At 39.2% G+C, this 11,300-nt stretch overlaps 1 protein-coding gene across 3 annotated transcripts in view; it reads right to left on the bottom strand.

Moving 5' to 3' along the window:
- The window catches only part of Elf1 (E74 like ETS transcription factor 1), a 59,682-nt gene extending 50,085 nt beyond the window's left edge, over positions 1–9,597 (bottom strand). For 2 of the 3 annotated variants that reach the window (XM_055609992.1, XM_055609991.1), the window contains exon 1: positions 9,439–9,597. The gene's annotated coding sequence lies outside the window, so the exon portion shown is untranslated. The remainder of the gene's footprint in view (positions 1–9,438) is intronic. The other variant, XM_055609993.1, reaches the window with a different exon arrangement.
- Positions 9,598–11,300: the final 1,703 nt, after the last annotated feature.

The following is an 11,300-nucleotide window of genomic DNA, read 5'->3' as shown; positions in this document are numbered from 1 at the left end:
AAGAAAAGAAAAGAAAAGAAAAGAAAAGAAAAGAAAAGAAAAGAAAAGAAAAGAAAAAAGCTACATAGGTGGTGCTGGCCTGTCATCCAAGGTATTCAGCAGCCTGGAAAGAAGATGGAGAGCTCAAGCTGGAATGACAAATCGAGGTCAAGGCCAGAGTGATATTAGAAGTGATATTCATGGGGAAATGGTTATTTTGACCAAGTAAAGTTGCCTTCAGATTGGAGGCATTTTCTACTTTGTGGCTTTTTCTTACAAAGTTCAACTATTCCATGTTGGGGGTTGGGGGGGCATGTGCATGTGTGCAGCTGTGCATGTGGAGGCTCTGTCACACTCTGTCTGTTCCCTTGAAACAGGGTTTCTCATTGAATCAAGACCTACGCTGGCAAGTGGAGATCCTTCTGTCTCCAACCCCCACAGAGATGAGGTTACACGCGCACATGGACATAAAAGCCCAGCTGGGAACTGAAACTCAGATCTTCGTGCTCCTACAGCAAGCACTGCTAACCACTTGGCCATCTTTAACCTCTGTTTGATTTTTACAGCAGGGTCTCATGTAGACCAGGCTAGTCTCAGACTCTCTTTGCAGCAAGAGACTGGGCTTGAACTCTTGATCCTCCTGTCTACCATCTCCAAAGTGCTGGAATTACAGGCCTGCATCACTACACCCAGTATATAGGGTCCTGGGACCAAAATCAGGGCCTCATACATGCTAGGCAAGAATTCTACCAACTAAGCTACAAGCCCAATTCTCCTGGATCTTTTAAAAGCAGTTTTCAAGCTAGGAATGGTGGCTGAGACAGAAGGATTCCAAGTGAGGCCAGCCTAGGAAACACTATGAGCTATATAGTGAGCCCGTGTTCTGATGCATGGACAAATAAAAGAATGAGTGAATAAGATATGACTTCTTAATTCTCTAAATTTTAATTTTTCCCAACTTCCATCAAATTTCAAGTAAAAAAACTTAATATGCAAACTTCAAAACAATCCTAGATTAGCTGGTCTGATCTAAAAGCCTGCTTAGTCACAGAAGCACATAAGACTTAGTGACAACAGGAAATACAAATGGACAAAAATATTATAAAATTATTTATTTATTCTGCGCAGAAATCGGGACTGTAAAGAACCAGACACATTGTCTACAAGTCTAAAGGGGCTCTGAGCTCAGAAATCTAATACAACTATACTGTACTCAACCACAATTCTTGCTGGACCAATATATCACTACTTCTAAGTAACACAGAAATTAGTATCATTAAGATACTTGATTTTCACAAATGTAAGGCCCAAACAGATAATGTTGAGTTATTCAATAAAGAAAGATGATATCCATGACAGATTCAAATTTCTTCACTACTTAATGCAGCTTGCTATTACCAGCATTCCTAGGGACACAGCTCAGCAAAGGATGGTTTGGATCCACAGATCTCAGGAAAAAAACAAAAGAGAAGGAAGCAAAGAGAAGAAAGGCAGAAGAAATAAAGCACTCACTTTAATTATTTCTCACAAAGAAACCATAAGAGCAACTTGAAAAGAAGACACATGTTGGTTCCAGAATGGAGGTGTTAGGTGTGTATATATGCACCTATGCTTGTATTTATGTACAACCTCGGTACAGAAACAAAACAATACAAAAACAAAAGCAATTAAATCATGACCTTTGTTCTTTACGCGGTTTGGTTCCTAAGAAAAACTGGTATCTGATAACTAAATGTAAATAAACCTATCAACCAAATGATGGGGAGGGGAGGGGAAAGGATAAAATATTTGTGAGGTGAAGAAAGTGATACAAAATGGCATGGGAGCTATCTCATTAGTGACAGCCCCCATCTGATCTTCCCAAGTTCACAAACTGTGAGGAAGGAGGAGCAAAGGTGACACCCGACATTTAAATCTAAAAACCAGGTGGGGCAGCCTAGTAGAAAACAAACTTTTCCACAGTGGAAATGAAATTGTCTCACCTCCTCAGCTATCTTCAGCACTTTGTGTGAGTGTAGATAGATTTTCCACATTCAACACACGGTAGAAGCCAAGAAAATATTAAAAGGCATACAGATGAAAATACAGCCATCTACTCTGCCATCATAAGACCACAAAACACATTGGTTTTTCTTTTTTCTTTTTCCTTTTTTCTTTTATATTTCCTTCCATTGTTTAAAATACTTGACAAGGTTGGTCTTAGTGAATACTAAAGGTGAATACCTTTATTCTACAGGGGCAAGTGGACTTCTGTGAGTTTGAAGCCAGCCTGGTCTACACAGTGAGTTCCAGGAGAGACACAGCTATATAACAGAGACCCTGTTTCAAAACATTAAATTAAAGAAATAACTGCACTACAAATGATGGCTCTGTGGTGCAGGGCTTGTAGCTCAGTGGTAAGGAACATGCCATGCTAGCCCTGGGTTTAGTTCCCAGCGCGAAAACTAAAAAGCTTGCCTCCAAGTCACACCAAGCGTGATTTCTGGCCAAACTGTACACCTCACACGCATGTGCATACGCATGAACTCATATGCACGCATGCACAAAGTGAACAGTTCCTGAGGAGAACCACCTCTGCTCCTAACGAGTGCCACCCAAGGTTGGCCCCTGGCATCTGCATGAATGCACGCACACACACTCATACCAAGATACACTTGAGTTTATTGTGGTAATACATGCCTATAATCCCAGCACTGAGGAGGCTAAGTCAAGAGGATCATGAGTTCAATGACAGTGTAAGTACATATGGACATTCTCAAAGAGCAAAACAAAATCACAAAAGGAAACACCTTTTAAATGTGTAAAACTTGTATTTTCTTATTAAGTCCTATATCTAATCTCAAATTGCTACCACATATCCATACAATCCATGTGACACCAAGAAGTCTACCATACCCCTGAAATCAACAAGTATGAAAATTTAATGAAACAAGCTTTCTGCTTAACTGGACTCCCTGACGGGAAATTAAAGCAGCAACTGCACATCTGTGTCTCTGTTCCTCTCTTCGTGGTTTAACTGACAGGAAGCAGAGAGCAAGATAGGGCATACAAATGTCAAGTATTTCCTGCCTCCTCTGCCGCATCTTATTGTATAAATAGTTCAATTGCCTGTGTGAAAATATAGTGAGGCATGATATCAGAAACACAGAAATGAAGAGAGACATTAAAAGTATTTTGTTGTTGAGATCTAAGATTCAGTATCCTCACAAAAGAACAATGTTCAAGTCCTTTGAAGTGTTCCTAGGAATGAACAGCAAAGATTTGACAAAACACTGTTGCTATGCTTGGTGGCACAGGCCTGTGATCCCAGCCACTCCAGAGCCTGACATGGGGAGACTGCTATAGAGCAAGATAAGAAAACTCAGCCAATTTAGTAAGACCCTAGTCTCAAAGAAAAAAAGAAAAAACACAAAGAGGGCTGGAGCTATTGATAAACAGTCAAGTACTTGTCTAGCATGCAAAAGGCCCTGAGCCCAAGAGGTAGAAAAACAAAAAGCAAAACAAAACAAACAAAAACCCCACACATGTATAAAATAGTAGAACATGCCCTCAACCTGTTTTAAGAGTAACATTTGGTGTCCTCCCCAACCTTAGCTTTACATTTCAAAACAAACCGGAGAGGCAGAGGCAGCTGGATCCCTCTGAATTTGAGGCCAGCTGATCTACATAAAGCATTCTAGGCCAGCCAGAGCATCTTTAAACAAATAAGTAGGTAAGCATGTAGCTCAGTGGTACAGCGAGTGGCTGAGCACATCAAAAGAGATACCATCGCGTTCCCCCCCCCCCCAAAAAAAAATGACTCAATAACACAGAACTAATTAATTTGCCAGTTTGATCTTCAGGGTTTGGTTGTTTGTTCTGTGATAGGTTCTCATAAAATCCAGACTGTTCTTCAACTCTCTGTGTAACTGAAGGATGACCTTGAACTTGAGATCCCCTAGTCTTCATCTTCAGACATGATGTATATTACATAGGAACGTTATCAACTAAACTAAGCCCAAATTGTTGGTTATTTTTATATAGCCTTTTGTCAGTCTTGGATTACTATTTGTCCCCAACCCCCAACAAACTACCTCTACTTTCTCTTATGTCCAAAACTTGGTTCAAATAATTTATTTATATGTCTACCATAAATAGGTACTCAATTGCTCATCATGCCTTCCAAACTGATAACCTTTATAAATGATCACAACTCATTACTCACGCCTCTTGTATTCTAAATAAAAATGGGTAAGCAAAGTGAAGCCATCTTCTCTACTAATAGTGCTCAATTCTTACCTAGCTATAAATATAATCTACCTCAGCTATAATTTTATCAGGCTTTAGCCCCCTATCAGGCTTTAGAAAGTGCTATTCCATTCTCAGTCAAAAATAACATTGTCCAAAATAACATTGTTCATATCACATAAGCCCATGTGGGCATCCTGTGGCTCTTTTTCCTACACAGAATTTTTCATGCACTTACTATTTGGGTTTAAGTAAGGCTCACTGTTCCTAAAGTGCAAAATCTTACATGACAGCTTGAATATAAAGTTTCATTTTTGCCTAATATTTTCAAATGAAAGGCTATAGCTCATTCTTTAACAGTTATTAGTACTTTAATGTTAATTAATTCTAATTAATATTTCCAATTTAAACCTAAAATATTGGGCTGGAAGCACAGCTTAGTACTATACCATTTACTTAGCTTATATAAGGCTCAGAGGTGTGGGATGGAGTCAGGGAGAGGGGGAGGGAAAAGGAGAGAGGGAAGGAGACTGTAAGAGCTAAGGATGCAGCTCAGTGATGGAGTAACTTGCCTACAATGGTCAAGGCCCTAGGATTTATTCCCAATCAATACAAATAAATAATAAATAAGTATAATCATATATATATATATATATATATATATATATATATATTCTTCCAACATTTTCTGACAAGCTTAAGAAAAAAATTAAATAAATACAATGTATACATAATCTCGAAGCATCAAATATTCTGCTTAGAAACAGCCAATTTATGATTCCCGGCTTTCATTACAACACAGATATTTCAGATGCACAAAAGGGCTCTACTTTATGCAGAATAAAGATACAATACACTTCCTATGGAGGTTTTAACAGAAGCACTAAGAGTCTAAATGCAACCTTCTCAAAATACTTCTTTAATTCAAACCGAAACTTTTTTTTTTCTTGTGTTAAGCACTGAAGCAGACCACCTGCACTGTAGGCGCGCAGTCTACCATAGAGCTGTACCCCTGGCCTCTCCAGTCTGAAACTCTATACAGCAACTCAAAGCTCTTCCAATTAAGAACACGATAAGGAAGTGTCAACCAGCGATGATGGTGCTTGCCTGTAATCCCAGGACTGGGGACCTAAGAGGCTGGACGATTCAAGGCCAGTCTGGTCTAACGAGGGAGATCCTGTCTCAAAAGAGAGAGAAACAAAAGTAGGGAGGAGGCTTGGGAGATGACTCAAAGGCTGAGAGCACTTGCTGCTCCTCTGGAAGACTGAGCTCTGTTCTCAGCACCCACATTAGGTGCCTTACAGCCACCAGTAACCAGCTCCAGGGGTATGGGACACCTCTTTTTATAAAGAGGAGAAAGAATTTTAAGAGCAAGAAAAACTTAAAATGTAATGAGAACTGGATCTATCAGAAAATAATTTAAAGGCACATTTCACCTATTGCTACAAAACACATAAAAATGACTGCTGACTCCTTGTCTGTGAAAATTAAAGCTACTGTACAAGAGCACCTTCCCAGTAAAGAGGCAGCAGCTTCCTTCGGCCAGGAAGCTTCCCTTGTCTCAAGGCAAAGGCTTGAGTGAGACAGGCACACAGACCTCGATCTGATACTTTCACTTTCTTTGAGAAAGGCTAATTTCTTCATCGGGCCCCCAAAATGCTAGAATAATCCATTAAGTCATGTTTGGCATAGTTTAATTAAATTTCTGCCACATAATTTTATGGATATTGCACCATCCCTAATTTCTGAACAATTGGGTCATTTCCAATGTTGCAGTTCAGCAGTGATTCTAAAAACGTAGTTCTCTAAGCCAGCTTGGTGGCACATGCCTATAATCCCAGCTCTTAGGGAGGCAAAGTCAGGCAGATCTCTGAGTTCAAGGCCAACCCAGCCTACAAACTGAGTCCAGGACAGCCAAGGTTAAATAGAGAAACCCTGGCATGAAAAACCAAAAAAAAAAAAAAAAAAAAAGAGTTCTCAGACCCACAAGGGACCTGGAAACTTTTTTAGCACTTTGTAGCTCAAAGTGCTCCTCATTATGTAACCTGAGTGTCAGTCAGACTTTCTCCAGTCACTGACTTGAGTGTTGGTGCAGGGACAGACAGCAGGAGCTTGTCTGCCTTAGCCTACTTGTATTCTTACCAACTAGCACTGACAGTTTAAACATTTTTATTATTTTATGTGTGATGTGTGCTTTTGTTTGCATGTATGTCTATGTACTACGTGTTTGCCCGGTGCCAGCGGGATCCAGAGGGAGTCAAATCTCTTAGAGCTGCATTACAAATAGTTGTGAGCGGCCAAGTGGGTGCTGGGAATAAAATCCAAGTACTTTGGAAGAGCAGCCATCTCTCCAGTCCCAGCACTGACAGTGCTTAAAGGCAACTTCACTTAATGTCCTTGATGAGCATTAAGAGCTTATTTATTTTCTTAAATTATCTATTCCCTCAGTCTTTGAAAAGTCTGCACACATCTCAATAAGAAGAGTTACGTTATTGAAAGTGCATGAAACAATATTTCCAAAGTAGAAGTAAGCTAGTGTCATTAACAAAAGCCAGTAAATATGCTGGTAGAGAAAGAGAAGGCAAAGATATGCAGTAGGGAGATTAACTTCATTAAGTTGAATGAAATAAGCAAATCACTACAGAAAAAGTGTGATTCTATTTACCTAAAGTTCAAAGATATAAAACTATAAAAAAGATTATCCCGAAAGTCAGAAGAGTCAATTAAAAGGGAAACAGATATAGCTAATAGACATACTATACTTGCTAACAGGTTAATGTGAATGGGCAAAAGTTTGCTTGCTTTGTGCACTTTGCCATATGCATATTGAATATTAAAAATGAGTGGCCTAGTTATAATTCACCTTCGTTAAGTGTTTTGATACCCAAAAATGCTCATAGACATACTAAAAAGATACACCTTTTTAGAGTTTTACTTTAAAATGCTACATTTTTATTCTAAACCCAGAAAATAACTACCTTTATTTACATTTAAACTGTACCAACCAGCTTTGCACAAATATGATTACTTTGTGACTAAGCATCCAGAATATAGTTGATGCATCATGTAAAGCTACCTTTCTATCTTGAAAATTTCAAATTTACAGTACATAAGATTATATATACCAAGAACACACAAAGTTAAAAAAAAAAAATGGGTGTGGAGGAGGTTGAGACACTCTACAGAGCCCTGACTATCCTAGAACTCGCTTTGTGTCTCCACTTGGCCAAAAAAAAAAAACAAAAAAAAAAACAAAAACCTGACAAAAGAAAAAAACAAAACTATGAAACTATGGCCCACGTCAGTAATTAAGGAAGTAGAGTGCCAGGAGGGTCAAGAGTTCAAGGTTATCTGATTCTCTACTACCTAGTGAGTTCAAGGCCAATCTGTCACCAGTGTCAGCACCTACTTAAGCCATAAATGAGGCAGTTGAACCCTCTCCAATCAGTAATACTAAATTTTAATTCTTATGGCTCAATTTAAACTTCCCTTCAACCTTACGGAAAGAGAGCAGCAGGGATAAGTACATAATCAGGTTCCCAGGCCTCCCTGAACCCTCTCTCTCTGCCATTCTCCTTAAGCCCTACTTTTTAATCATAGTACAAAAGTGGCAGCAAGCAAAGTAGCACATGCCTGCAATCCCAGCCCTTGAAAGCGGAGGCAGACTAGAGTTCAAGACCAGCAGCCTAGCAAGACCCTATCTCAAAACACCCATGAAAAGAAACGGATACATGACCAACGTCTACTTTATTTCAAGTGCAGCAACTTCTCAATATAAAGAAATCAAATTCTTCTGTTTAGTAAACATGCTCTTAGTTTGCTTGCTTGTGTCCTCCTTGATTTTTCTCTTATGGATCACTAATCTTAAAAAGGAAAAAAAAAAGTAAGAAGATGTCGGTTTTTTTTTTCAGTCCAAACTTAAGCAAATACAGCCTTTGCTTAGTCAAAAGCCAACCAAACCTGCAATATGCAAACAAGGATGAGGAAGGGTTCACAGCTGAACTGGCAAAATGTCTGTGTTTCTTACCTTCCTTATAAGACCACAACACTGAAATCTACTAATACCAAGAAATTTCAAAAGAGCAAGAAGTAACACCACCCTTTTTGCCGTCCCTTTCCAATCTACCAGGACTCATGCACTCAGAAAGCTAGAGCCAGTTCTCCCCAAACTAGCCAGAAATCATTCTGGTCAACAATAAATGACAGCAAACTTGATTTCAAAAAATTCTTCCTAATCATTATATACTCAGAGTTTACTTTTACCCAAATGTTGGGTTCACAAGTGTTTCAGAAGTAAAACACTGCTGCACAGCGAACATATACTTGCCAACCAAATATAACAGCTTCAGTGATGACAAATAATTCAAGAAAAGACTGAGCTACCTCCTCGTAACAAAAGGTGTTTAGCTACTTCTTTAATTTAAAAACAAAAAACATCAAAAGTTGACACTAATAATAAGAGGAAGGGCAGCGCTTTACTGTCCTTCACACAAACTGAAGCAGCACACAATTCCTTCTGAAGCAGTTTCACTTGGGAAGTGGATCTCCTCAGCAAGCTCCTGTGTCCCAGAAGGCTTCGCTTCCCTGGAACACTGAATGAATTAGTCTAGACCTGCTTCCCCTGACCATAGAGCTCTTGTTCACTTGAGATAGGCTCCATTTAGTTTTTAAGCCTCTCTTTGCTCTTCAAAGTAAAATATCTTGCATAATTTATTAACTTTAAAAAAAAAAAAACAACAACAGAGCATAGACTGGTCTGTGAGCAATACTTATGACTAAATTGACCCAAGATTTCAGCTTTAATTAAAATGTTGTAACAAAGCCATTGTTTCTGATTTTTTTTTCCAACATCCGAATCTCATGAGTAATGCAGTTTAATAAAGAGTCACTCTCAGCCAGCCCCACAAAAACAGTTAGGTTTATTTTAATTAAAACTTGGTCAAGTTTGCTTTGCGGGGGTGGGGGCTCTCCTTATCTGAAGTTAGGAGAGGAAAAAATACCAAGCACATACATAAATATACAAAATGCATGCGTTAGGGGTTAGAGCTAGGACTTTTCAGGTTTGAATGCTTTGTTGCCTGTGGCTGTGAAGGGCAATCGGGCATGTGACTCACTACACGTATTTTACCAGAGTTAAAGAATACATTCGGCTACATTCTGTCACAGGTAAGAACCACGTCCATTTATCAGCCCCAAAATAGCCAGAAGCAAACACACAAAATCACAAGTTACCTTTAAACTTTGTCTTCAGGTTTCGTCCTCTGGGCTTGAAACTAAAAAGCAACCGGGCGAGTTTTGTGCTGTTAAAATGGCTCCTGTAGATTGGGGAAGTGGTGTCTGCTTCAGCTTATGACTCACACATGAAACTAAGTGTTTCTAAGGGAGGCACGCCCATGTTGCTGTGGACCCAATTATTCTGCTAGGTCAAACATGCAAATGCACAGGTAAAAGGAGGGAGGCATAGGACAGGAGAGAGACAGGAGCAAGATCTACCCCGTTTAAACTCTCACTAACTCATGCTAATTGCCATATTTTAAAATTAACAGTATAAAATAGAATGACAAGCTACAAGAAAGTAAAATTAACACATCAAATAAATACAACTATAAAAGCAAAAAAGTGAGAGGAGATGAAAGAGAGAAATAAACTGTGTCTCTTGCTACAGCAATTGACAGGTGCGTCTAACCTAGCTACTCATTAACCCTTATATGAAGGGATATATGGCTATGTAATCTGGAAAAGCTAGCAAACTGTAATAGCAGATGCAGACTTACAGGTTCTCTAAACAGATAAAATTCACTAGGAAATCCAAAGTTCAGTGGAAAAATAAGTGTCAATTAATGTGGCTAAAAGAACTTTTAAAGATTCATGCTTTAAAGTCCAACACAGCAAAACAATTCTAAGTAGAATTGAAAGGTTGATAAATACTCCCCTTTTAAAAGTTACCAAGGCAATCATAGTTCACAACACTTTCATTTTCAAGAGGGAACCACAGCTCCGCCGGTGGAACAAAACTATCTGCATGTACCATGAGCCTGCAGCGCCAGGCTCCCTTCACCAACACCGCGGCACTGAACACAGGCTAATCCAGTGGGTGAACCACGATAGCAATGCCCTCCAGATCACCATCAACAAGGCACTCAAGCCACCAAAACATTACCACAACTGTTTACCCTGGCCCCTCCGTGAGCATATTTTAATTTATTCGACAAAACTAATGAATCATGGCTATTTATTCTATTTCACTGAAGAGTTCCTTTTTACTAAAATAATCTCTGGGGCTCAGTAAATTAATTTTCAACAATGCAAAAGAAAAGAATAACTAGATTTTGACTGTCAAATGTCCTGTTTAGCTCACTTAATGTAGAATAAATATTCAGCACCCACACATCAAGGAACAAGCTTCGCCGACAGGCAATGGAAGTCCACTGTTTACCAGAAAGCTCACCAACTTTTTTTCATTTTCCACAGCTGAATTTTTTATAAGCTAATCAGAAAAAGAAATTATAAAAATAAAAAGTAAAAGGATGACCTAAAAATAAACAAATAGCAACTGACTTTTAAAATTACAAACAAACAAACAAAAACCAAGTTGGAGTAGGGGGCTGGGAAGACAGCTGTTAGTGGAGTACTAGCAAGCACGAAAGCTTGAACGTGATAGCCATCACCGTGTGACCACTTGGGCCAGGGGTTAGGATGTAGTCAAGTGCTTGCCTGACAAGAATAATGTCTGGATTTCGATGCCCAGTAAAGCAGAAGAGGGAAAACAGGAAGAGTTGTGGAGCTCACTCTCCAGCTAGCCTAACCTACCTTGTCTCAAAAACAAGCTGGGTGGTTCCTGAGAATTAGCACCCTGTGTTGACCTTTGCCTTCCACGTGCAGGTGAGCACACACACACATACACACAGGAACACAGAAGGCACTTGGAACAGAGTTCAGTGGCACACGCCTGTAATTCTAGCTACTTAGGCTGGGGCAGGGACAATGCAAAGCCAAATCAAGCCGGGCTATATAGCAAGTTCAAAAACAGTCTTTGTTACATAGCGATAGATAGATAGATAGATAGATAGATAGATAGATAGATAGATAGATAG

Source organism: Psammomys obesus, unplaced genomic scaffold (assembly GCF_907164565.1).
Source record: "Psammomys obesus unplaced genomic scaffold, mPsaObe1.curated_primary_1811, whole genome shotgun sequence".
NCBI classification, from domain to species: Eukaryota; Metazoa; Chordata; class Mammalia; order Rodentia; family Muridae; genus Psammomys; species Psammomys obesus.
Note: the sequence above shows the minus strand (reverse complement) of the source record. Positions and strands in the feature narration are given on the sequence as shown.